The 25,402-nt window shown below is 44.2% G+C and overlaps 1 pseudogene; it reads left to right on the top strand.

Moving 5' to 3' along the window:
* Positions 1–24,293, top strand: part of LOC120842639 — a 36,440-nt pseudogene extending 12,147 nt beyond the window's left edge.
* Positions 24,294–25,402: the final 1,109 nt, after the last annotated feature.

The following is a 25,402-nucleotide window of genomic DNA, read 5'->3' as shown; positions in this document are numbered from 1 at the left end:
TCTTGAGCCCAATGTTTCGTCTTTCTCGAGAACCTCTCTGGCTGCAGCAACTGCTAAGGGAACTGGCACGCTGGTAAAGAGCGACACAACGTCGAAAGACACAATCGTGTCATCATCGCTGAGTCTCACTTGCGAGGCACGTTCCACGAAGTGGCCGGTGTTCAGCACATGTGTCGGCGTATTTCCAACAAGGGGAGCTATAATCCGGTGTAGGTAATTTGACAGCGCTCGGAGCGGTGAGGTCGTAAAGTCCACGATAGGTCTCAAGGGGACGTTAGGTTTGTGGGTCTTGGGTAGTCCGTAGAAGCTTGGCGCAGAGCCATTCCTGCAGATGAGATGCAAGTAAAGGGCTTTCGACTCTGGATATTGCTTGAAAATGTCAGACAACATCTTGTTCATGTTCCGCTGAATTTGGGACGTTGGATCTTTCTTAAGCTTTTCATAGGCCGGACTTTCCAGAAGATCCCGTGCCTTCTGTTCGTACTCCTCGCGGTCCAGGACGACGGTAGATTTCCCTTTATCTGCCGGCAGTAGCACAATCTCTGTATCTTCGCGGAGCTTCCGAAGCGCAGCAGTTTCATCGCGAGATAGATTGTGGCGTTGCCTCGGCGGAACTGTTGTTTCTAAACTTTTGGTTTGAGTTTTCTTTTTTTCGAAACGTATTCATGTGTTTAAAAATTGTGGGATTATCCTGGAAGTCCTCTCCAAGACGTTCCAGGCCTCTAGAGCAGCAGATACGAGCCCCAGCAACCTACACATAGCATCGTTTGCTTTTAATTAAATAACAAAAAAAAAATTTTTTTTTGAGCATGATGATGGTGGCCAGATGAATGGCAATCCACAGAACGTTCAACGACAACAGGAGAACTTCGTCCTGCTATAGTTTACTTTTTTTTTTCTGCCCTTACTGAGTTGTTAATCCCCCTAGTGTTCATTTATTTATTTTTTCTGACCTTGGCCCGACCACTGAACAAAATCATGGCTAAAAAGAAATAAATCAACTTTAAAATGGCGTACATATGGCGACGCAAGTATACTGAGAAATATTTTCTGAGAAATAGCAACCCAGGAGCAGGGGAAAACTGGGGGTACGGACGAAACACGCCAAGTGCTCAGTTTGTATCAAGTAGCAATCGACAAACCCTCAAAGCTCTAGAGAGCAATGTCAAAAATTACAACAGAGATTTTGTCCGGGAGTCCCACTTTGCCCGCACCCCTTACAAAGGGCGGTGGCTTGCACCACTAAACCTAATTAAAAAAAGAAACAAAATCATAAAAATTGAGAATTTAAGTTTCTCTCTTTTTTCTTCTTGTAATTATAACCAGGCAGCGTGAGATATTGCCAGAATTACCTCTAAAAAAATCAAGGAATAAAACACACAAAAAAAAACGATTTTTTTTGTTTTTTGTTTTTGCCAAGGGATCGCCAGTTTTTATAACTCCCGACCCACTGGGAGACAGGGTTGAAACTCTGGGTGCGGAGTCACGCGAGGGGAGTTCAATTTTTCTCCGTTGCACTTGTCACCCCAGCTGTGCTAATTAGTTGTTACTTAGATAATTTTCACCGTTTTTCAGCATGAATTCGAGTTTCGACACTATTGAGTACTGTGTATTTCCAGTGTGTTGCCTCCGCGCGTACCAGTCCACCAACATTAAGTATTGCATATTTCGTTCTCCCAGTTCTCCTTCATCTTATGTTGCCTCGATTGTGCCCTTCCCCCAAAACATAATGACCAAGATAACACCTCCTGAGAAAACACAGTTAGGGCGCAGGCGAGCTGGTGTAAGTTTACCATTTTTTAGACCACCTGAGACTGGACTGGGTGGAAAAAACACGACGACGTCTCAAACCCAGCTAATCACTTTATTCAGCCTGAACCCAAAATCGTCACCATAAAAAGCACTCCAAACAAAGGCACCAAGGGGACATGTCTTGACTTCGCAGCCACGATAATTAAAAAAAAAAAAATAATAATAATAAAAAAAATAACGAACCACTTTGAGCTAACAAAGGCTGCACACACATCAAAAGCAGGGTGGTCCGGTACAACGGTAGTATGCAAATAGGTCAATGACGTCAAAAGGGTTGTCAAAGAGACAGTAAAAATTAGGTCGATCGGCAGTTGCATAAGCCAGGCGTCTATGCTTCTTAGTGATAGGGCGAAAGCTTTTCTGCGAGTATGAATTAAACAGGCCTTGCGTTTTTCGCCAGAGGTACCTCCTTTGTCATAATCTTGTTCCGTTTAACGCGTACGTAAAGGAAAAAAAAAGTGTAACAGGTTGATGGGTTCGGACTGCAGTCGGTTCCGTGTGATTCGCTTCTTCGTTTTTTGTAAAGATAAGAGTGGCTGCGAGGTCAAAGAATGTTCCCTTCGGCCGAAGTTTTGATGTGTGTGTAGCTTTTGTTCGTTCAAAGTGGTTCGTTATTTATTCATTTATTTTTTTAAAGATTATCGTGGCTGCGAAGTCAAGACGTGTCCCCTTGGTGCCTTTGTTTGGAGTGTTTTTTTTTATGGTGACGATTTTGGGTTTAGGATGTATAAAACGAGGCGGAACTGAATAAAGTGGTTAGCTGTGTTTGAGACGTCGTCGTGTTTCTTCCACCCAGTCTCAGGTGGTCTAAAATATGGTAAACCTCCTGAGAGACAGACCATACCTCTGTATTATTTTTGTTTCTTCCCAACAATATGCGACTAGCTGCTATGCTTTGATCTGACATTACTTCTTCCGTGTTTTAAGGGCTTTATCCTTTGCATTCTCCTTTCTCAGACGTTCCTGCATGCTTGCAACTCCGCAACGCCATAGGAACGCCAGTTCTCCGTCACATGGGCGGTGCCAACTTGGAATCACGTGACGCGGAAACCATAACGTGGCTTTGGCGTGCATTGGCACACCGAAGTGCTGCATCTCTGCCTTCGTACGCTTGGATACCGTCAAGAATCGACGCCGTCTGGATGTGTTAACCCTTCGGGAAAGTTTTGAAGGAGTGTAGCGCATAGACGTCTTTGCAACACACATGTCGGTCGCGGAACTTTGGATCCTCCAGCTGTTCCGGTAAGCTGCACTGATTAGTGGTTGTTATTAGGCACTATTAACAATGTTCGAAGTCTACTCGAAGGAATCCGAACTACTCCCGTCACATGGACACAAATGGAGCAACTCAGTTAAGTTTGGGTTACAAAGCACATCGCCGCTTTTATTCAATTGAATCAAAGGAGTAGGAAGTGTTTGGGAGATGGGGAGCGAGAAAGATAAGATTTCTGTTACCTTCTACTGAATTGACTGCTAGAGAGGTCTCGAAGGCGAAAAACGATCATCGCCGCCTCTGCGCTGTCCCCCCTTGGTTCCGTCGGCAGGGAATCAAACTCACTTCTGGCCCGCGAGTGCCGCAAGTTACAAATTAGTTCGGCAGACTAAAGTAAGACACTGCTCCAAAGGCACATACACTTTGACACGCGACACGCCTTCAATATCACCCACACGGCGTCGATTCTTGATTGGTATCCAAGCGTGCGAAGGCAGCACTTCGACACGCAAGGCATGTTCTTTGATGACGCCGCGAAACCTGCGTTCGACGAGTTGTGCCAATTTCCTGCGGTGCTGCGCTTTCGTAAAAATTTCCACGTCTTCTCACGACCGTTTCCAGAAAGTTTTAAAAATTCCTTCGGTGAATGACAGCGACCGAGCAGAAAGCGTGTCTTCATCACGCTGCCGCCCAGCCTGTGTAACGTTCCAAAAGGTCGACTTCCGGCACACGCAAGATGACTTTCAGGTAGCCGAGAGCTTCATTCCTCTAACCGAACGTCCGAACGTGACCGTATGACGCTGTTCGCAGAAACGTCCCCAATTTAGGCTAGAAATAAATTCGTAGTTTTTAAAGCGGCCACAGTGGTTCAGTTGAGTTCAGAATGCACAAGAGACAAATTTGCACCACCGTGAACGTGCCGAAACCAAAACCAACGAAGTTGAAGCCACCTTAAGCGCGATCCAAACCAACGCTTCTTTTTACGCCTGTAGGTCGTGCGGCTGCGGATGTGACGTATTTTCGTGACGTCGCGCCGCTTCTTCGCTCCTTCCGGGCGCGCACAAGAAAGTTGGTTGATTTCAACTTCTCAACGCGCACAAAAACGCGCGGTGACGTAGTAGGGCGCTCCTGTGTCCCGGCCAATCGGTGGAGGGCAAGCTAGTTCCGGCTCCGCGTTTCTCCCCGTCTGGCTGCCCTCTCCTCCTCCCCCCCCCCCCCCTTTTTATTCTCTTCCAACATGACAACGCGATCTCTCTCTCTCTCTCTCTTTCTCTCGCCGTCTGGCCGGTCAGTCTGTCGCAGTTGCACTTTGCTTGTGCGCTCGTGCCTGCGTGCGCGCGTGCGCGCTCGCCCGAAGTTTCGCCCGTCCAAACCAAAGCGCACGGTTCTGACTCAGAAAGCGCGCCCGGAAACAGCAAAAACGCCACGAAATGCGTCACATCCGCAGCCGCACGACCTACAGGCGCAAAAAGGAGCGTTGGTTTGGATCGCGCTTTAAGCAATGAGTGCATCAGCCGACGATGGTCAACCGAAGGTTGATCAGCAGCGCTGCCGTGGCCAAATAAAGCAACACTGAGAAGGCTAAAATCGACATGGTGCCACCGGCGTATGCTTGCGAGATGTCGTTTTTATTACCAACTATGCGCGTCTTGTCGCGCTACACGAACTTTTCTTAAAATGTCTCAGACGCTAAATATATTATTGCGTATGCGTCTGTGGTTGAGTGGTTCCAAAAGGTCTCTACCGGACCCAGAAAGAGGCGACAGAGGTGAATGAACTTATGTTACTTTTCAACATAGTCCCCTATCGGATCTACACACTTTGCCGAACGATGAAGCAATGCCTAAATCCCACCGTAAAAAAATAAAATAAAATACAGTGTAATTTTTTAAGAAGTGGGTCACAGTATCAATGACGTCTTCATCACCGAAAAAGCGAACACCAGAAAGTTTCTTTTTCTGCTGGAGGAAGAGTTGGAAGAGTGATTAGGCATGATCCGGTGTGTATATTGGATGGTTGATCACAGAAAAGTCACAGGAGTGGATAGCAGCAATCGCCACAACCAGCGCGGTGTGGGGGCGCATTTTCCTGGTGGAACAACACCCCCTTGCAAAGCATATCGCGACTTTTGGCCTTGATGGCGTTCCGCAGGCAATGAATCAGGGTTCCGTACTAGTTCTCGGTGATGTTGCGCTACGCCTTTATGAAGGTAATCGCTGAACAGCACGCCCTCCGAATTTCAGAATCAGCTTGCTTGCTGATGGAACAGACCAAGCTTTTTTCGGCGGTGGGGAGGAGGGATGTTTCGTCCACAATCAAAAATTGGGCATGGAAGCCTGAGGGTCTGACCTGAGCAGCTCGAGAGTTTCACTGTATGTGGTGTAGCGGGTGCGTTGTTGGTCACACGAGAGCAATGATTCGAACGCATCTGGCGGGGAGACCTTGTTTATGTCAAGAAGTTTGGTCAAGATGCACCGAAATGTGGTTTAGGAGGTGACCGTGACCTGTGCAATTTATTTTCGGTTGGCAATCTGCCATTACCTTATCATGCACATGCTAGATTTTTTCTTGCGCGGTCGCTTCCGCGTGTCTGCCAAGGCAGGGGGCGCCTTCCAGGCTCTTCACTGTATTGTAGGGTGCAACATTTTGGGCCTGCGTTGCCACCATGTCTTTCTGGACGCCTGCCGGAGCCTTTGCACAGTCCAACTAAACTCGACTGTGCGGATACACAGTCGAGCTCGACTGTGCGATTGTTGGCGGCCGCTATAAGAAAACGGTACTGCGCGCACGCGCGTTTTTGTGTGTTATAATAAAGTTTCTTGTCCCTGGTCGCATTTCTTTGGTCAGGCCGAAAATTTTAGGGACGCCAGTCGTAGTAGGTGCGTTCTTCGATAGGTTGAGACAAACAACCCAAAACGGGAACTAGCATAACAAAATTAAACGTCCAAATTTCAGCAAAACGAATTACACAAAAACAGTTTTTTTTACTTTGTTTTCGCGTGTCTTAATAGCACAAAAGTGAAGACTTCGTCGAGCTTGTTGCCTCTACAAAAACCAAACTCAAAGCGGCCCCTCCCCTCTTTTTTCAATAGCCTTACCAGTACTATACTACACTTCCCGCACGAATAGTTGACCCAATTTCGGAGAACAGTTGATAGCAATGTGAACAATCAAAGACCAAAAACTTTCGGATCAACACCTGCAAAGTGACGCATGAACAGCGCGGCCCCACGAGCAAGCAGGCTGGCAAAAGGGATCTTTCAGTGTTGCAAATATTCTGAGCCAATAGGTGCTACGCGTCACACCAAACTTGATTGCTTCGAGGCTAACCGTACGATGCCCAGATGGCATTAAGACGGTAGGGCCACGGCCAGACTGCTAAGCCGACACACAAAAGACAGTCTGCAGACACAATCTGAGGGGTGCTTGTTCCTTTTATGACGGTCTTCAATTAAATAGAAGGCCATCATGTTGGTCACACAAGCACTGTCTGGGGACGTGTTCGAATCGTACAAATGTTCGAAGCATCTTCGGACTTCCTTGAGTCGTGTCCACAAATGCTCATGTCGTCGCGTCTGCAGAGAACACCTTGTCGTTTGTATGATGTATGAGCAGTGTGACCCCGGCTTTAAAGCTACAGTAGGACTATAGAGCCGCTAAATGAGCTGTGCTTAGAGTATCCGCACTCTGTTCCCCGACATTTTTGTGGGCGCCGCCATTTTGGTGCTTGTGCAGAGCAGACGCAACTGCCGATCGTCATGATTCAAAAGTGCGACTTCCTCAGCATTAGATTCGGTGTTAGGAAGCTCATGTATAATCGCATTGTTTTATCACAAACTGTTTAAACATTTGCAAAGAACGGAAAAGCGTCTCCTGTGATTTCACATAAAGCTTCAGATAATTGGCAATCATGTTTTTAAGCCAGAATATGGCCAAGTGTAGCGCTTCGCAGTGCACTACAGTCTCGGAAAAGTTTAATGAAATGTTGTTCACATCGTTAGTCTCGAGCTTCACCAACTTCCGATAGTTCCGGAAGCGCGCAACATGAATGAGTTGCTGTTGTGGAGTGTTGCCTTTCGACATGTTTCGGTGGCGTCCTCACCTGTCCAGCCGTGACCAAGAATCTATGTCATCAGTCTTCTTATCCGCAGGACACGTCGTTATCGCGGGAAACATTGGCGGGAAACAAGCTATGTTCTAGAGTGTGCGTTATTGGCGGCTACGCCGCGTAAAATTGGCTGCATCCACCAGCCCACATGGGCGACATGTGGTGTGTCGGAAACCTCCCCACGCGGCTTCCAACTTCTCTCCTCTTGCTGCGTAAATGTATAATTTCACGTTGCGACAAGTGTTAATGTATGGATGTACGAGTCCTAGCAGAAACTGGCGGGCAAGATCGTTCGGTCGAATACCCGGCTCGTGGCGACAATTGTTCTCACCTGCGTCTTCGTCTTGATTTCCAAAGATAAGAAACGAAGGAAAAAAAAAAAAAAAAGAAAAGAAAAGAAAAGATTTGTTTATTTAAAATAAATTTGATTTATTTAAAGTAATTTGATTAATTTCAATAAATCTGATTTATTGTACTAAATTTGATTTTTTTTCTTTAATTTTGTGTTTACTGCACTCGTCGAACGCGTTAAAACGCGGAACAAAGGCAGCTAGCTTTAGGTCCACCCACTAATCCAGTGGTCTCAAAGTCATTTGAGTGTGGGGGCCAGATAGCCCCCACCGGAAATCTCGAGGGCCAGCGTAAGATGGTGGTGGGGGGCGCGGGGGGGGGGGGGGATAAAAGATTTGAAAGAGAAGAGACCTCGTGCTCTATTCTTTTTGTAAATTGACAGTTTATCCACTGACATCTTTAGATTTGATTTGTTTACATGACTACTTTGGACCCTAACATGACGTGATAAAAATAATTCAAATACATTTTTAATAGAACAAGAGAGAGAGAGAGAGAGAGAGCACACTGTCGTTTCCGTTGCTTTATTCCCTCAAGAATTAACCAAGCACAACATGCATCTGAAACCAATCCGCTAAGTTGACAGTTTTTGCTTTCCTATCGAATTTTATTACAACACTCTGAACAAATACTTGTGTTTTAATGGTAATATTTTTTGAAGGCGAGAATCCCGAGATCGTAGCTTTACCTCTTGCAGCTCGCGCAGCCGAGATGCATCCTTCAACGAATAAGTATTTCGCGCTTGCAGCCTTGGAATTGTTTTACATTACAAAAAAGCTGGGAGGCAGAAAATAAAGCCAGACAGAAGGCAAATGAACACAGATATGTATAAAGCAGGGATGGACAGTATTTCAAATACAAGTATTTGAAATACGTATTTCAAATACTTTGTGTATTTTGCATTTGTATTTAATTACGAATTGGGTAATGTATTTGACGTGTGTATTTAAATACTAAAACGTGGGTATTTGAAATACAATTGTAATCAAATACAATTTTGTGGGCGAAAATAAATCCCTCAAATTTAATGTCACTGTCCAGAACAGGAAGAAAACTACGTTCAGCACCGAATGCAGTGTCTCTCAATCAAGCACAAGTGTTTAGTGAGTTCGTGATTACGGTGCTAGTCCAGGGCAAGAATAGTGACAAAATCAACGTTCACAGGAAGCCTGGCTAAATAAGTGGCTGTGACAACTTGTGATGCTTTCCAGCCTGACTTTCATCCATATTTTAGCCTGGAACATTCTAAATGCGCGGGTCGTCCAGTTTTTGTAACTGGTGCGAGTTCCAACAATAAGAAATTCTCTAGCTGGTGCTGCGCGTCTTGGTCGTCTCGGTTCTTTGTTGATTTATACCAAAATGTAATCGACAAAAAAAAAAAAAAATGCTGCTTGAAGCTGTGTACCTTTTTCACCTATTACGTCCCAGCTGATTACATTTTTTTGTGATTATATTTCTATTACGTTACTAGAGCCTCGCACACTAACTCCCGAGTGTGCGATGCAAAATTAAAATGAGATACCCAGAAACCCGTTGCAGGTGCCCTGAAGTAGCTGACGCAAATTTTGAGGAATGTATTTGGAAAAATATTTGGAGGAGAACAAATACATTTGGTTGTATTTGTATCTGGTATTTACATGCTTTTTTTGGAAATGTAATTAGATTTGTAATTAAATACATTTTTGACAAAGTATTTTGTATTTGTATTTAGATACATATTTGCATGTATTTTGCCCATCCCTGGTATAAAGTATGTGAATAGGTGAAAAGAGCAGAGCTACTTTTCGAGCGAAAATGAATCGACGAGATGAGATCATTATGGCGCATGTCATTTGTATCGTTCTAGACATGGGAACCGGCACTCGTGGCCGGTGGCCTGCGGGCCGCTGCCCAGCGAGTCGCGGGCCGCATGCGGCCCGCCGGCCGCGTGTTTGAGACCCCTGCACTAATCCTTCCAATCAGAGCTCGCCGTTCCGACGTCCCCTCTCGTCTCCTTCTCTCCCTCGGTTTCTTGGCGCATAACGGTGACTCCAACGATAAAGGTTGGTTCCAGACGTGTACCTATCTCAAACACTCTACCCAAGATACTGTATTTCAAATACTTTTTGAAATATCTTGGTATCTTCCAAATACTTTTGATCGAGAGTATTTGATACTGTATTTTAATTAAATTTCTGAGTATCTTGTACTCATTATCTCAAATACATTTTTTTTTTAACATTCCGCCATTGTCCAAGTTTTTCGGTATGAAGTAGCGTGGGCGTACTCATTATCTCAAATGCATTTTTGACATTCCCCCATTGTCCGAGTTTTTTGGTATGAAGTAGCGTGGGCGTACCCATTTTCTCAAGTACATTTTCGACATTCCGCCATTGTCAGAGTTTTTCGGTATGAAGCTATAGCGTGGGCGTGGCACAAGCAGACGTCAACATTGTTTCGAGCAACCAAATCCTGTTGCTAGCTCCGATAAGCTACGGTTACTTAGATTGAGCTCGTGAAAAGGTCGCTTTGTGCCGATTGTGACTCATGTTTCACGCCAAAGTTCGTACGATTAAGATTCTCCCCTCGCCTTCCCAATGGCGCCTTTTGTTTAATAGAGCTTCCCCCAAAATATCCTCAATCAACAGGGGTCGTTTTAAGGTAGTAAAGGTTGCCACACTGAGGCGCAACGCAGAACGGGAAACAACCTACGACAACATTGCAAATTCAGTGTCAAGAAAATAACAAATAGAAGAAAATGAGAAGCAGACACAAAAAGAAGACACCCTTCTTTTTTGCCTGTATATTTGACCGCGACACTTTTTTTTTTGCTGCTTGTATATTTGATAGCGCTACGACAAAACGTCAAGGTTTTTTGTTTTTTTGTTTTTCTCGTCAGTCCGGCACCTATTGTTCTCGCGAACTGTCTGTAAGTGAACATAGATAAGCAGAGAACAGGACAGAAAACGAACCACGAGCAGGATGACCTCTCTGCCACCAGTGCTGTGGCTAGTATGTGGGCTCTCTTTGTTATCCATTCACTCATTTCCGTATTCCAAGTTCGTTTATTATGAACTCTCCACATAGGAAATATGAATTGTAGTTAAACGACGCGTCTAAGGTGCGCCGCAGGACGTGATATTCAGCGATGTCGCTACAGCTAAAGGGACTTTTTTTTTTTGTTCCAGAAATGTTTTGTTACATGAATCAGTGACATCTGCTCCTTATAGTTCGACTGCATAGAATAGCCCTACGATGTTTTTTTTTTGTTTGTTTTCCGTTTTGTGTTGTTGCCTGCTAATAAACCATTCTGGTAAACCCGATTTGCACAGCTGTACTATTGTGTTTGTCGCTGACGTCGATACAAATTACGCTACGCGAAAGTATCTTTAAAAGTAATTGAATTAAATTTCTAAGTGCTTGTACTGTACTCAAAAAAGATACTTTACACTGAAGGTAACTTGAATAGTATTTTAAATACTTTATGAAGCAAGTATTTAGTAACTTAACTTCAATACTTTTATCAACTATTTTGTTCAACACTGGATCATGGTTCAGACTAGTGTTGGACAACATACTCGACAGAGGTATTTAAGTTAAGTTACTACCTGTCTCATAAGTTAATACCTGTCTCATAAAGTATTTAAAGTACTACTAGAGTTACTTTCCCCACACCATACCTTGAGTAGAGCACAAATACTTCAAAATACAATTCAACTACTTACAAAGATATTCTGCATTGCGTAATTTGCATTGGCTTCAGTGGCACTAGAATGCTTCATTTGCAAGCAACAGAAGCAAACAAAATAAAATTGCAGTTCTATTCTATGCAGCCCACAAGGAGGATACATCGCTGGTACATGTTACAATATATTTTTAGACAAATGAGCAAAAGAGGAAACTCTACCTACAGTCACTTGGGTGATAATCACATCTTTTGGTGGTTTTATCATGAAGACCTCGGACGCACTGTGTTACTAAGCGCCACGAGTCACTATATCCGAAGTTGAATTTAAACAGATGTTATGTTATGCGCAAAAGAATGACTGAATAACAAGGAGGGCTGACATATAGTAGGCATGGCATGTGCCTCACCTTCTTCAAGTCGGGTACCCCAAACGCTGTATTTAAAGATGGCTAAACATCAGAAAGAAAGGCACAGCTGGACACGAAGAGACACTACTGTATTTCTCGCGGTTGTCGATTATTTTATTACTCATACTAAGCTCCAGGAACCCCTTCAAAAAGGCGTATAGCTTTGGGAGGACTCATTATTTGCATTTTGAAGTTCATCTTGCTCGAAGCTTCTTTTCAGTCTTGTTGCAATCGTTGTGCTCATGAAAGGGTCAGGCTATCGCAAATCTTACCGTAGCAAGGTCGAACATAAAAAAAAAAAGATCCCAGAAATGTTGCCTGCTTTTTTTTATATCCTTTTTTTCTTTCTTCTTATTTGTTGTTTCGTTGGCTTTTTGAGTCTGCATCCTTGGTTCTGCGTTTGTTTCCTGTTCACTGCTTGGTCGTTTCCGATCGCTTCAACCTTGCACTGGGGTGTGCGGATTATTATCCCTGTAAAATATTCCAGCAACAATTTGTTTTTAGAGCGCAGCTCTTAGGGGCCCGTTCCCGGCTTGAGCGGCGTCGGCGTCGCCGTCGGCGTAACCAAGGTCACCACAAGGTCACGCGACCCCCCAAGGTCACCCCAAGGTCACGTGGCCCCCAAGGTCACCCCAAGGTCACGTGACCCCAGAGGTCACGTGACCCCTCCCCCAGGGTCACGTGACCAACCGAAGTCACGTGACCACCCCCCAGGGTCACGTGACCTCCCCGATGACGTCATCGATGACGTCACCGGCATCCACATCGTCATCGTCATCATCACTGATGACGTCATGAGTGACGTCACTGATGACCTCACCGGCATCCGCATCGTCATCGTCATCATTGATGACGTCATCAGTTACGTCACTGATGACGTCACCGGCATCCGCATCGTCATCGTCATCATCACGGATTACGTCATCGGAGTCCGCATCGTCATCGTCACTGATGACGTCATTAGTGACGTCACTGATGACCTCACCGGCATCCGCATCGTCATCGTCATCACCACTGATGACGTCATCAGTCACGTCATTGATGACGTCACCGGCATCCGCATCGTCATCATCACGGATGACGTCATCAGTGACGTCACTGATGACATCATCGGCATCGTCACGTGACCCCCCAAGGTCACGTGACCCCCAAGGTCACGTGACCCCCCTCCCCACGTCACTTCACCCCCCAGTACCCTTCCGTCCTCCTCCTCAAGAGCTGCGCTCTAATTCGGTGTTACAGGGAGTGGTAAACGGCTTTCACTTTTTGCAAAGATTTAAACAGTCATTTGGAATAATGAGTACAAGGCTACTGAGAAATGTGATTAAGATAGAGTAGCAAATACTCACGATCAAATGTATCTGCAAGATACAAAATTACTTCCAAAAGTAATTGAAATGCAGTATCTTGAGTAGAGTATTTGAGATAGGCACAAGTCTGGTTCAGACACATGCGTTTGACTGCGTTGCGTTGAGAAGTTATCACGAAATTCGTGCTTCGTAGGCCGAGTTGCAAGCTACTTCTTATGTTGGTTGCCACGCTTCATTCGAAGCACAAATATCTCGCACACTCGGGGTCGTACCTCGACGCAAACCTGCGCGACGCAGCCAAAAGCAGCTGTCCGGACTAGGCTTAAAGGCAGCCACACCAATAAGAACTGCATCTTACCTAAACAAAAAGAGACTTTTCCAGATAGAACCCTTTGCCTCCACAACCACGAGACCCTTTGTAGTCCTGGCTAACACCTAACGAAAAAAAAAAAAAAAATAGTTTGAAGAGTTTTGTTTCTGTTTGTGTACTTTTTTTAAAGCTTTTCATATTTTATTAATGTCTCAGATAATTCTCAACGTAATCGTGAGAGCATTTGTTAAGCTGGGGTCATACGAATTATACAGGATGCAAAAAACAGTCTACATACAGATTCGAACGCAAGTCAGCGCGGGATCCGTGCTTCGAATGCCGCATGGAAATAAGTTCGAGGGCACTTGGCACGTGGCATTGGAACCACCGCCATTGCGGTGACTGGGGTTTGCAGATCGCCTTTTGTATGATGTGTGCGCAGTGTGACGCGGCTTTATTCATGACAAAAACCCAGACACTTCGGGTAAAAATGACGCGTATTAATTAAAGAGGTTTAAAAGGTCGGGCCACCGCCCGCAGCGGTGCTAACGCTCCTGTTTGCGGTGCAAATGCCACATCTGTGCGCGTGCCACGTATTTTGTTATTTTTACATGTAAGTGGTCAATTTATCATCACTGTCTTAGTGCAGAATGTGACATGCATTTTTTAAAAACTTAACGCTCAAAAAGAAACAAAGAACAATTTTTTATATTTTCAAAGATATAGCTCTACGCATTCCAAGTTTTTAGGCTTTTAATGTGTTCAAGTCGCGTTCTTATTTTTTTAATGAATAGATGAAGGACTCGTGCGGTTTTGTACTTGCGTTTCTTCCTTAATTAGTACACTCACATTTTAATATTTATTCAAAAAAGTCTTTTTTATGCGATTTTCAAGTGTTCTAACTCAGTCTCATATCATAATGCAGCAACGACATTTAAGGGCATGCTCCTAATAAACATAAAAACTCAGAATAAAAAAAAAATAAAAAATTAGAACTGCAACGTTATCCTTTTTTTTTGTAAACATTACATGAGTGTGATAAAAGTGTAAAGAATTCTTTTCACGCGGTCTTGGCTTTCTCAGACAGCGTTCTGGCATCTAGTCACCTTTGTTAAAATTGTATGCTAGAGGAACTGAGCTGGTTCCCTGTAATGCTAGTTTGGATGCATTCGTATTCAAATTTGTTTAAAATAATTTCAAATTATGGCACTATTTTGAAGCTCGACTCTGTAGGCAAGAAACCGTTTTCAGAAAAAAAGGACAGCTATATAAACAACGATTCTTTAATTAGAGCTTTTCTCGCTCTAATTAAAATAACTTTAAATGATTGTCATTTTTTTAAAGCCATACTAATTATTTTAAATATAAAAAAAAGACTTATGTTGTAGCAGACGACGCGCATATGCACCATTTTTTGAAAGGTGTCTGAAATTCGAGGTTGAGAAGTTCAGGAAAAGTGGTGCTGACTCTGTCCCTTATTCAGAGGGTTCTGGCCTCAAATATTTCCTCGCGCTTCTTCCTCCTGCTTGCAATGAATCCAAGTAAGTCTTGCGAAAAGGAAAAGCGAGGAGCACGTCACAAGAGTCACGAGCAAGTTCTCCAAAACACCTAGTGCCTATAAATAACCTAGTCAATGCTGCCCGCCATGTTCCGACACCACGAAAGGTGCACATATTGAACTACATATGATAGCGACGACGAAGGGGAATTTTTTTTACCTTCATCTAAGATAAACGAACAGAATTTTTTAAGGTCCGCCATTGTGCAGGGATTTGAAATTCTTAGTTTTAATGTTACTCTACTCGTAGACAACTTACGGGGAGTGTTATGTCCAAAACGCAGTGACTGGGCCTCACAGTAAGGCAACAAACAGCCAGTCATCGTGGCTCAAATCTGAGGCTTAGATAAAAGGGTCTTTCTCGTTAAGTGCGCTATCGAAATCGTTGCACATGGGAAAAATCCTTCCCAGGTCGTGTTTGTCTGGATTAATTTTTATTTAATTTATGGAAATAAGAATAATGTCAGACGATTAACTTTCGTGGTGTTGGTTTGATAACGCAACGACTCCAAGCTTCCACTTAGCGCTTTACACCAACCATGACTCTCGTCCTTTCCAGCTAAAGATAAGCAGCCAGGGCCGACTTGGTAGAAATAGCGTCCGAGATGAAACTATGGGAGAGAAAGTGCTGTCAAAGGCAACGCACAAGCTGAGCGGGACGAGTTCAGCGACGACACTCAGTTCATGTCCCCCACTGGACTGCTGTGTAGGGATGGAGACGTGACCACCTTTACAAAATCCCGATTAGACAGCAGAAATGCCAAAGGTAAGGCAAATCTCCGTACATACACACGAGTACTTTGCGCGTGACATTACGCCGTCGGCCATTCATCGCGAAGGCGATGCAGCTCATACAGTTCACGCGTTGCGATCACCTTAATTGTGTGACTTATGTAAAAATGTGACTTAAACTGAAGAGCGTTAAGTTTATTTACATTGTACCGAATTCTACATACAAAGAACTTAAAAGTGATGCTTTTACAAGACCCTCCGCTGTGGCGTTTCGCATTTCCTCTTGGGGACACTTTTAGGTACAAAATCCCGATGAAGTTTACACTCAATTGGCACTTTTCGTCGACGTCACCAACGCGCCGCGATGGAGTTCCCTGGCAGTTGAGTTCGCTGACGATTGAGATTAGGCTCCTCCCACCGGCGACGTCACGATAGAGTTTCTCAATCGCTTTTTCCAGCATAGACATACAGGAATCCGAGGGACTGTCACTAGAGCGCTTCCCGTTTCTTCCGCGGGAAGGCGAGCAACGAGCTGGAAACGCAGATACTGGAGGCGCAATCTCTTTGTATCGAGAGCCTTGTACGACACGCCAATAAATGAACAACAACAACAAAAAATATATATATTAATATATATATATATATATCACGAAAATATTGAAAGAAATAAAAAAAGAAATAAAAAAAAGGTGGTCAGCGCATGTGGCCTATGTCCACCATCCATCAGTTCCTCAGAGTCAAAGTTAATCAGTTCACTTGGCACCGAATACGCATCAGGTGACTGTTTGCACCTCTGGCAAAAGGACCGCAGTGGCCAGTGGCCGTAATGGTGACGCCCCCGATCTTACAAGCGAGTGTGTCACCATGCCTTGAGCCTCCGCTTTGAGCATGCTACATGGTTGTGTTCATTGGTGAAACCAAGTGAGTGCTCGATGCGGGAGCCCACGATAGGCGTTGGGAGTAGCGCCCTCCACGCCAGCAGCAAGTGTTCGATAGTCTCTTCGTCGGCACCATACACACTGCACACCGTTTCAGTCACGTTTCAGTCACGTTGCAGCCGCGGTCTAAAGGCGTTCAGAGTGACCGCGTTCACACACATGCGTCCCTAGGGAACAACCGAAACGACCGTTGCAAGGGTCTGCAACCGTCAGTTACCATAGCGACGGAGGGACGCACCCACTTGTCGCCCCTCCGTCGCTGTGTATGTGTCCTCAGCGCTTTGTATGTGTCCTTCTGCTTCTCGTCTCTCGTCGTTTACGTTGTTTTAACCTTTTAAAAAAGTCACACCAACAAGCTTCAACCTTAGCTATGTTCATTTCAAGTTTACTGGGCCCTTTTCAGCGCTGTGTATGTGTCCTTCTGCTTGTCGTGCCTCGTCGTTTACGCTGCTTTAACCTTTTAAAAATGCCACGCCAACTAGCCCAAGCTTCAACCTTAGCTATGTTCATTTACAGTTCACTGGGACCTTTTCAGCGCCTCGCATGTGTCCTTCTGCTTCTCGTCCATCATCGTTTGCGCTGTTCTAACCTTTTAAAAAGTTCACATTTACCCACCGCACTGATTATTTGTATTCCGATTCACTGCGTTTGTCTGAGCGGCGTTTTGTCGAGACTCGAACGAGCTTGCGCGGGCCCTCAGCCACAACATTTTCGTACTCGCAGAATGCAATCCGTTCGGCGTCGGCGGATTCTCATTTTATGGTGTAGTGTGTTATGGGTTTTTATGACCCTCCTCCCCGAAGAAAAGCAATAAATAAATACGGCGTGCAAGTGTACCGATATTCGTTTCGTTTGCACGAGCTCTCGCTAAAAAGAATGTCTTATGCTCGAAAACGACATGCCAATGGAGATTCCGTGCTGACCGGGAAGCTATGCACGCACTATCATTGCTCGAAGAAAACGTGGATAAAAGTACACGTTGGGGTAAACAATGAGAGCACACGTCGAGGGAAAACAAACAAGAGTGCTCACGCGCGAACACTCGATCATCAGCCGCAAGACATTTTTTCGACAAGGAACTGATGATCCGGGGTTCCCGCTAGTTGCTATTCTGGGTGCGTCAACCTGCGCTTGGCGTTTAAACGTGACGAGAAAGCATGTAGGCAGATCGAACCACTTGAGGCATGGTTTCGCCTATTTCTGCGGTGGTAGTTACAACTAGATCATGACACAGAGTACGATTTGTGTTTTGAAATAGGCAGAGAGAAGTAAACGCTCCCAGTAAATCAGATAGCAGAATGGTAGACACAGCACGTTGGTAAAGAGTTTCGAAATGTATGTAAAACCTAGTTTATTTATGATTTCTGTCATACAATTACTATTTCCTACCAAAAATGACATTTATTTACTGAGAATTTGATATTTCCATTTCAGGCGGAGATCCTGACGCCTGCAACCAGGCGTCGCGGGCTCTACGGGCCAAGGTACGCCCATAAGCTAAAAAAAAAGAAAAACCACCAACAGTTGGTGTGGTGCTAGACGGGATGATGAGATGTTAGCCCGCATGTCCCCTCTTGAAGATGGTGAACTTTTTGCCCGGCCAGATTCAACACCGACGGTATTATGCTGGATCTTTCAGCGGAACGAGTGAAATTAATTTTTAGTATAAGGGTTTCACATTTTTGGTGTCTTTTACCAGACCCAGACCACACGCCACTGCAAGTGGGTCGTCGTCAGCTGCTGCTGGCCCGGCGGCTCAGCCAAGAGAGGTCAGGGTTACCCCTAGAGGCAAGTTTCCTTGCACATTAAGAATGTCGAGTTTTTCTCAGCTGAGAGTCTGTACTCCATACAACCTCTGCAGTCTAGTAATATGGCTGCTAAATGATGAAGCTTTTTCAGGACTTACATGCTGTCATTTGTGAAATTTAAATAGCTCTAAACGAGTTCCTAATTGTTAGTGCAAAACCGAGTTTTTCTTGGAGCTTGTATGTGATATTTGCATTACGGATGGGCAATCGTACCCATTGCGCACTTAGCACCATATCCAGTTCCTTGTATTAGTTAAAGGGAAGGACTTCTGCATTTCAGAAAAAAACGCTTGAAACGCGTTCATTTGGCCTTTAAAATAATAGATATCACAATTATATTTCAATGCGACGCGCCGGAGAGCCATAAGAGCAATTTCAAAATGGGACTGAAGCCCCGCCTCCCTAGCCTTGGGCAGCCAAAAGATCCGTCGTTGACGTCACGTAGAGCGACTGTCTTTCGCGTTTTCTCGCGTTTAACAATACTTGCGCAGCAAATGGTTTGGGTATTCGGGTTCACGCAGTAAAGATACACTAGAATTCACTTCTAACTCATTTTTTTCCAGAAGCTCCGTAGCTTCCCTTTAAGAACATAAAGGGGACAAAGCCTGCATTCATAACATTCATAACACATATGTCAAATGCACCATATATTTTCAAGTCATTAAAAAATACTATCAGGATGGTTTAAGAATTGAGAGGGTCATCGTGCTCTTCAAAGTGCCAAAGTGCACTTTGTGACAGAAAATATATCACATGCATGCAAAACCTCTTATTTCTTCTGCATTATACAAGTGAGGGGCGTCTTCTGCCCCAAATTATTGTGAATAAGTCCAAAACTGCTCATATCTCGTTTGGGCAACATACATACCAAACTGAGATAAGAAATGGCAGATTCATTTTTGTGATTTTATGCTCCTGCTATTTTATAGGTTACAGTGATACCCGTGCTTTGTTTTTTTACGTGTGCAGACCTGCTCATGCAGGCCTAGTCCACTGAGATGGAGGACGTTAACGGGCTTTTGGCCCAGACGGCAGCGTGGGTTATAACAACGTAATATTCTAGCCGCTCACAATTTCTCTTTCTCGGTAATCCCCAACATGTTTGCATGGACATGTGCAGTCCGAAACACTTCGGCCTTTGACAATGTGAATGCCGCCAGAGCCGCTGATATTTGGCGGGGGGTGCTCTATAATTCGTTGCAACTCAAGAGCACCAGGAGACGAAGCCCTTCGCTCTTTCCACATTAGTAGAGTGAATGCTAGAGAGGAGGAGGGGGGACCTCAGCGTTTGCTGTGATAATGTGGAAAGAAGGAAGGGCTCTGTCTCCTGCTGTTCTTGAGTTACAACGGAAGATAATCCGTTGCAACACTCATGAACCATTCGACTCTTTCACTCAGGGGTGAAGCATTGGAAGTAAAAGAAGGATGCGTAGTGTTAAATTGACACAACGGTTTTTAAGCTGGACGTGACCCAATGTTTCTATGCCACGGAATTTATGCTGCTTTTTGTTCTGTATGCGTTCTTCCTGGTGCATTGTTTTATATTTCTTCTTTAAAAGACCTCGAATATTCCTTTTGAAGGCTTTCATGCATGTAACAAATATGGCAGTCAACATTTGTCTTTGATGATGCGTCGCTAAAAACTGAGCTCTGCTTTCTGAACCTGGAATTAGGTTGAGGGCTTTTGCCTTATAATTCAGTTTGCATTACTCGAATCACGTGCTCCGTACAAGTATTGCACTTCTCTGGCCATACGATATGTACAAAGCGCGACATTGCTAGCACGAACACGGCCTCGGTGGTTTTACGAATTTTGCTCGAACAGTGAAACGAGGGGTGCAAATATTTATCATCTACGTTGTTGCCCCAGATGAGCCCTTTCCACCACAGGAATAGTTTTCATGATAGTATTTTATTTGACAAAATAAAATGGCAAAAAACAGCGATGACTTGTTCTTGTTAACTGTCGTGCACCAAAGGAGGAGGAGAAAGCTTCTTTGGCATTAAGATGAAGCTACCACCACCTGACTTTTTGTTTGTGCATATAATAGAGTGAAAAATCAGAAAGACTACAACAATGGCAGTACCTATGTAGTGTTTCAAACTATTAAAATGCATTCCTCTACCACGAAAACTAGTTCATTTCTGTCTATTTTTTAATTTTTATAACAAAGAATGAATGACATCTCGCCACCTTTTTTTAACATTAAGCGACAAAATGCGTTGTGGCAGCAAAAATACATTATGCAGCATCTGTGGCAACACTTAACGAAGCTGTCCCGATCCTTTTCATAGGACACAACGCTGAATACCCTGGCACCTTCGGCGACATGCAAGATGCTGCTGCAGCTAGAAAAAAAAAACAAAAAAAAAAAAACCACCATAAGTTACCGAGTCCTTCACAGCTGTTACCAGCCTCTGCTGGTACCAGCTGTGAAGGGCCCACTCCACCACAGTAACCTGCTCTAGCACAGCAGCCTGCTCCAATGCAGCAGCCTGCTCCAGCGCGGCAGCCAGCTCGAGTGCATCAGCCCGCATCTGCTGAGGCAGCGCTTCACCCACCGGCTAGGAGGCGGGCAAGGAGGACAGGGCATCCTCGGCCGCACGACGACTCGGCATTACGGCAGGTCATTGCAGAATCGACCACGCATATGGTGAATGCACCTCTGCAACAGCAGCTACATATCACGGACCCCCTGATGGCATTTGCGGTTCACCTTTGTCACAAGCTACGGCTCGTGCTCTCCGAGCGGCTGAGTGACGCAAAATATAACTTACTGGGATTAGTGCATGATTACCTCGAGAGACGTGATTACCCAAATGACGAGTAAATATATCTCTCATTAAAAAAAAAAAAAAAATTAACCTAAATTTTTGGCCTCAGTGTAATCTTCTGTTTACACGGATGCAACTTATTCACGCCAGAAAAGGCTGTATTGTAATAGCCAAGGGCACCAAAAAGTAAGGTACACCTTGGACTAGATGCACAATATTTAAGGGATATTTGTATATGTGTATGGACAAGTTAGTTACATTTCAAGATGTGTTTCCAGTCCTTAGGTAACTGTGCTTAAAAATGAATGATTGTTTCTCTTTTAAGCGAGTATACATGATATGAAAATATGTCTATTTTTGTTCTTTGTACAAAAATGTCTATTACCTTTTGTTATGCCCTTGTAGTTTTCATTTAAAGCTGTGATAAATAGGTGATGTGCTGGCCTTTTTTCTGCAACTTTGCATCTACAATTTTTTTCTTGGTTTATTATTGTCATGCATTACCCAGGCGGAAATGCTGTTTACAAAAGTTAGTGTTCTCAGTACCATTTTCATTTCATGTATAAGTAAAATCCCTGAAGCAGTTTGTTCTCTTGTTATTTCCTTATGTTGATTCTTCGGCGCGCCCAAGGGCTGCTGGCATAATGTCGTGCCCGACAGGTTTTTTTTTTTGTACCTCGTGTATTATTCACACATTTTGAAGGTTAATTAACTCTAGAATCATGCTCAGCAGTGTGGTTTAAAAAGTACCTCAGAAATCGCAACCCTCATGGACAAAAAACTTAATTGCGGTGTCGATAATTGGTACTTCAGCCGATGTTCGCGTGTATGCTATGTTGTCGACTGTGAAATTTTATTAAAGAGATCATATATGTCGTATTTAGAGAAAGTGATATATTTATATACTATTTACTTCTTAGCATGTACTGAAAATTTTCTTCAATGTTTATGATCACATTTGCTTTCATGCAATCCATTTTGGACATGGGTGTATCATAAAAACTATGATCCGAGGACTTGTTCCTTTAAGGCACAGTGCAGTGAAGTCTTTTTTTTTCATTTTTTAAGGGGTCATGTTTTCGTGTTGTGGCACAGTGCAATGAAATATTACTACTATAATCCGAGAAGCCGTCCTTTTGAGGCACAATGCAGCTAAGCTACTGTGTTTTAGGGGTTGTCATGCCGTCATGTTTCGGCACAGTGTATGGAAATGTTACTTCTGTAATCTGAGAAGCCGTCTTTTTGAAGCACAGAGCAGCTAAGTAACTGTTTTCACTTCAGGAATCGTCGTTTCGTCATGTTGTGGCACAGTGCAATGAAAGGTTACTACTCTGATATGAAAAGCCGTCCTTTCGAGGCACAGTACAGCGAAGTTACTGTTTTTTTAGAAGTCATCGTGTTGCGGCACTGTGCAATGAAGTGTTACTACTGTGGTCTGAGAAGCCGTCCTTTTGAAGCACAGTGTAGCGAAGCTACTGTTTTTTTGAGGGGTAGCGTTGAGGGCCTGCAGAGCAGTTGATCGAATACCCGTAGCTAACTTCATTTAAGTTTCCACATCATACCACACCACGCTAATTAGACCTGCAACTCCCAAAGAATCGTTGTTTTCGATTCTTGCAGGCGCAAAGGAGAAAGAGTACATGTGTGAGAGAATGAAAAGGGCAGTGCTTAATGAAAAATAAAATCAGGAACTGTAACAACAGCATTTATACATTCATGTCTTTTTTGTTGTCTAGGCAAATGAGGCTTAATAATTTTTGTGCTGTAGATGGATTGACTTTGCGGAGTAGAAAATAGTGGTAAAAAAAAAATTAAAGATGTTTACAATTTTCTGTAACGCCGAATTAGAGTGCAACTCTTGAGGAGGAGGAGGGAAGGGTACGGAGGAGAAGGTATGCCCCTCTTCCTTTCCCGCTAAATTTAGCGGGGAAATTTTTCAGCTAAGTTTAACGAAAAAATTTTACCCTCGTGACGTCACGCGTGACGTCCCGTGCGACGTCCCGTGACTTCACGAGGGTAAATTTAGCGGAAATATTTTCAACTAAAATTAGCGGAAACATTTCCCCACACAATTTAGGGGGAATATTTGCAATGTTAGATGTGTGTGACGTTACCTGACGTCACACGTGACGTCATACGTCACGTGTTTTCTATAATGACGTCACACATGGCGTCACGCGTGACGTCAGGGAGGTAACGTCGTGGCTTTACTCTCGCGACCCTGGTGAGGGTAACCCTATGTAACCCTTACGAGGATAACCCTCGTGACGTCACACGTGATGTCACGTCTGACGTCATTATGGGAGACGTCCCATAATGCAACGCGCGGTTACGCCGACGCCGACGACGGCGGCACCGCCCAAGCCGGAAACGAACGCCTGAGAGCTGCGCTCTAAAATTAAAAACGTTTACAATTCTGTGTATTGCGAAATTAGAGCGCAGTTCTTGAGGAGGAAGAGAAGAGGGTACGGAGGGAAAGGTATGCCCCTCCTCCCCCTCCGTACCCTTCCCTCCTCCTCTCGTTCTCCCCTTCCATTCCATTTAGCAGGAAATTTTCGATAAATTTCTCACCAAACTTTGCAAAAAACCTTTCCCGCCAAGTTTACCAGAAAAATTTCCCCGCTCAATTTAGCGGAACAACTGTTCTGCCAAATTTATCGGCAAACTTTCCCCGCTAATTTTTGTGGAAAATTTCCCCGATAAATGTAGCGGGGAAACCTTCCATAATGCGAAGCGTGCGGTAACGCCGACGCCAGCGTCGACGCCGCTCAACCCGGAAACAGTTGCCTAAGAGCTGCGATCTGAAGAAATGAAAGGCGTTTACAAATTTCTGTAATCCAAAATCAAGAGCGCAGCTCTTGAGGATGAGTAGGGCAGAGTATGCCTCCTTCTCCTCCGTACCCTGTCGAGCTTCGAGAAGCATGTCATGCTTTGTCCTTACCGAAACCAACGCACGTAACTCCATTTGCTTGGCGGGTATGACTCCTCTCCTTTGGCACGCGGTTTTGGCGTTTACCCAGTTTTCAAATGTTTTTGAGTTTGTCAAATGACTTAAGAACACTACCTTCACTCGTTTGTTCTCCCTCATAGCCTCTTCGCTCCGGCATTCGTTGCTTACACGAATGTGCCTTTATTTTCTAGGTGTGCGAGCGTCACTTCACAAACGCCGAAGTGCTCCGGGAGAATTCCCACGTCGACGACGCTACCGGACGTGCATCTGTGCTGGAGTAGTTCCGTCAAAGTTCTCAGAGTGCTCGATCAACTTGTCAACTATGCACACCGCGAGACAAGACCCGAACTTTAAAGAGGAAGCGTATGGATACCGCTGCTGTACAAAACGCGGTTACAGAAGTGTTCTTTGGTTGTGCCTATATGTGGTTTGGTAGTGCCTCTAGGCTTATCTGTGATATTATTTGCCTGCTCAAGCCTTGTGCAATACACGCTATGGATAGCTGAGAGTTCTTTTAAAGGTGAGAAATAACTCATTTACTACGCCAGCTTCCCATGCGAATGCTTGAATCTGTGAGACTTCAATTATCATGTTTAAGTTTACACGTATTTTTGTCTTTTATCAGCATTGTTTGGTAGTTGCATTTAAGAAACTAGTTTTAACACCTATGTAGAACTAAAATGATGCATACCAAGTATTTCAGCGCACAATATTTACAGTTGTTGTATAAGCGCTATGAGGAAAAATGAAAGACGTTTACAAATCTTTGTAATGCGAAATTAGAGCGCAGCTCTTGAGGTATAGGGATATAGCGTGCTCCTCTTTCTTAACTTCCCCTCCTCCTGCGTACCCTCCCTTCCTTTTCCGGTTACGCTGACGCCGCAAACACGGAACGAGCGCCTGAGAGCTGCGCTCTAAAATCGGATTTACAACTGCAATTAAGTTTTTCTCTTTTTTCAATTTATGCATGCTGTGCTTGCTCCTCCTACACATAAAGAGTGTTGCGAAACTAACTGTATTACAGCCTGTAAACCGCACAAAATTTCCTAACTAGCGCGACAAGTGCATCATATGTGGCAAGTGCAGTTCCAGCCTCGAGAGTGTTCTTTTAGCTGTTGAGCGCGTTTGATGAAGCAGACTTTTTCCTGCGAAGTTCACGTCATGGTGCTCAAGAGCCGTTTTACTCATATAATTGTCTTTTTTTTTTCTTTTTTTAAGAAAAAAAAATCTACTGTAGCTCAGAAATAAAATATTGGAAAAATAATTTAGTGTCTTTCGAGGAAATACACTTGATCTACCTTAAGTTCTGTTGAAGTACGTTTTCTCCTACTAGACAGCTGGAGATCCGAGTACACGTCCGAGTATTATCGTTAAGGGACACTAAGTCTACGAATATAGATGCAGTGCGCAGGCGAGCTGGCGGAAGTTTATCCTTACCATTTATCAGTTCTGTGGCGCAGTGG

Source organism: Ixodes scapularis, unplaced genomic scaffold, assembly GCF_016920785.2.
Source record: "Ixodes scapularis isolate PalLabHiFi unplaced genomic scaffold, ASM1692078v2 PGA_scaffold4__175_contigs__length_147842914, whole genome shotgun sequence".
NCBI classification, from domain to species: Eukaryota; Metazoa; Arthropoda; class Arachnida; order Ixodida; family Ixodidae; genus Ixodes; species Ixodes scapularis.
Note: the sequence above shows the minus strand (reverse complement) of the source record. Positions and strands in the feature narration are given on the sequence as shown.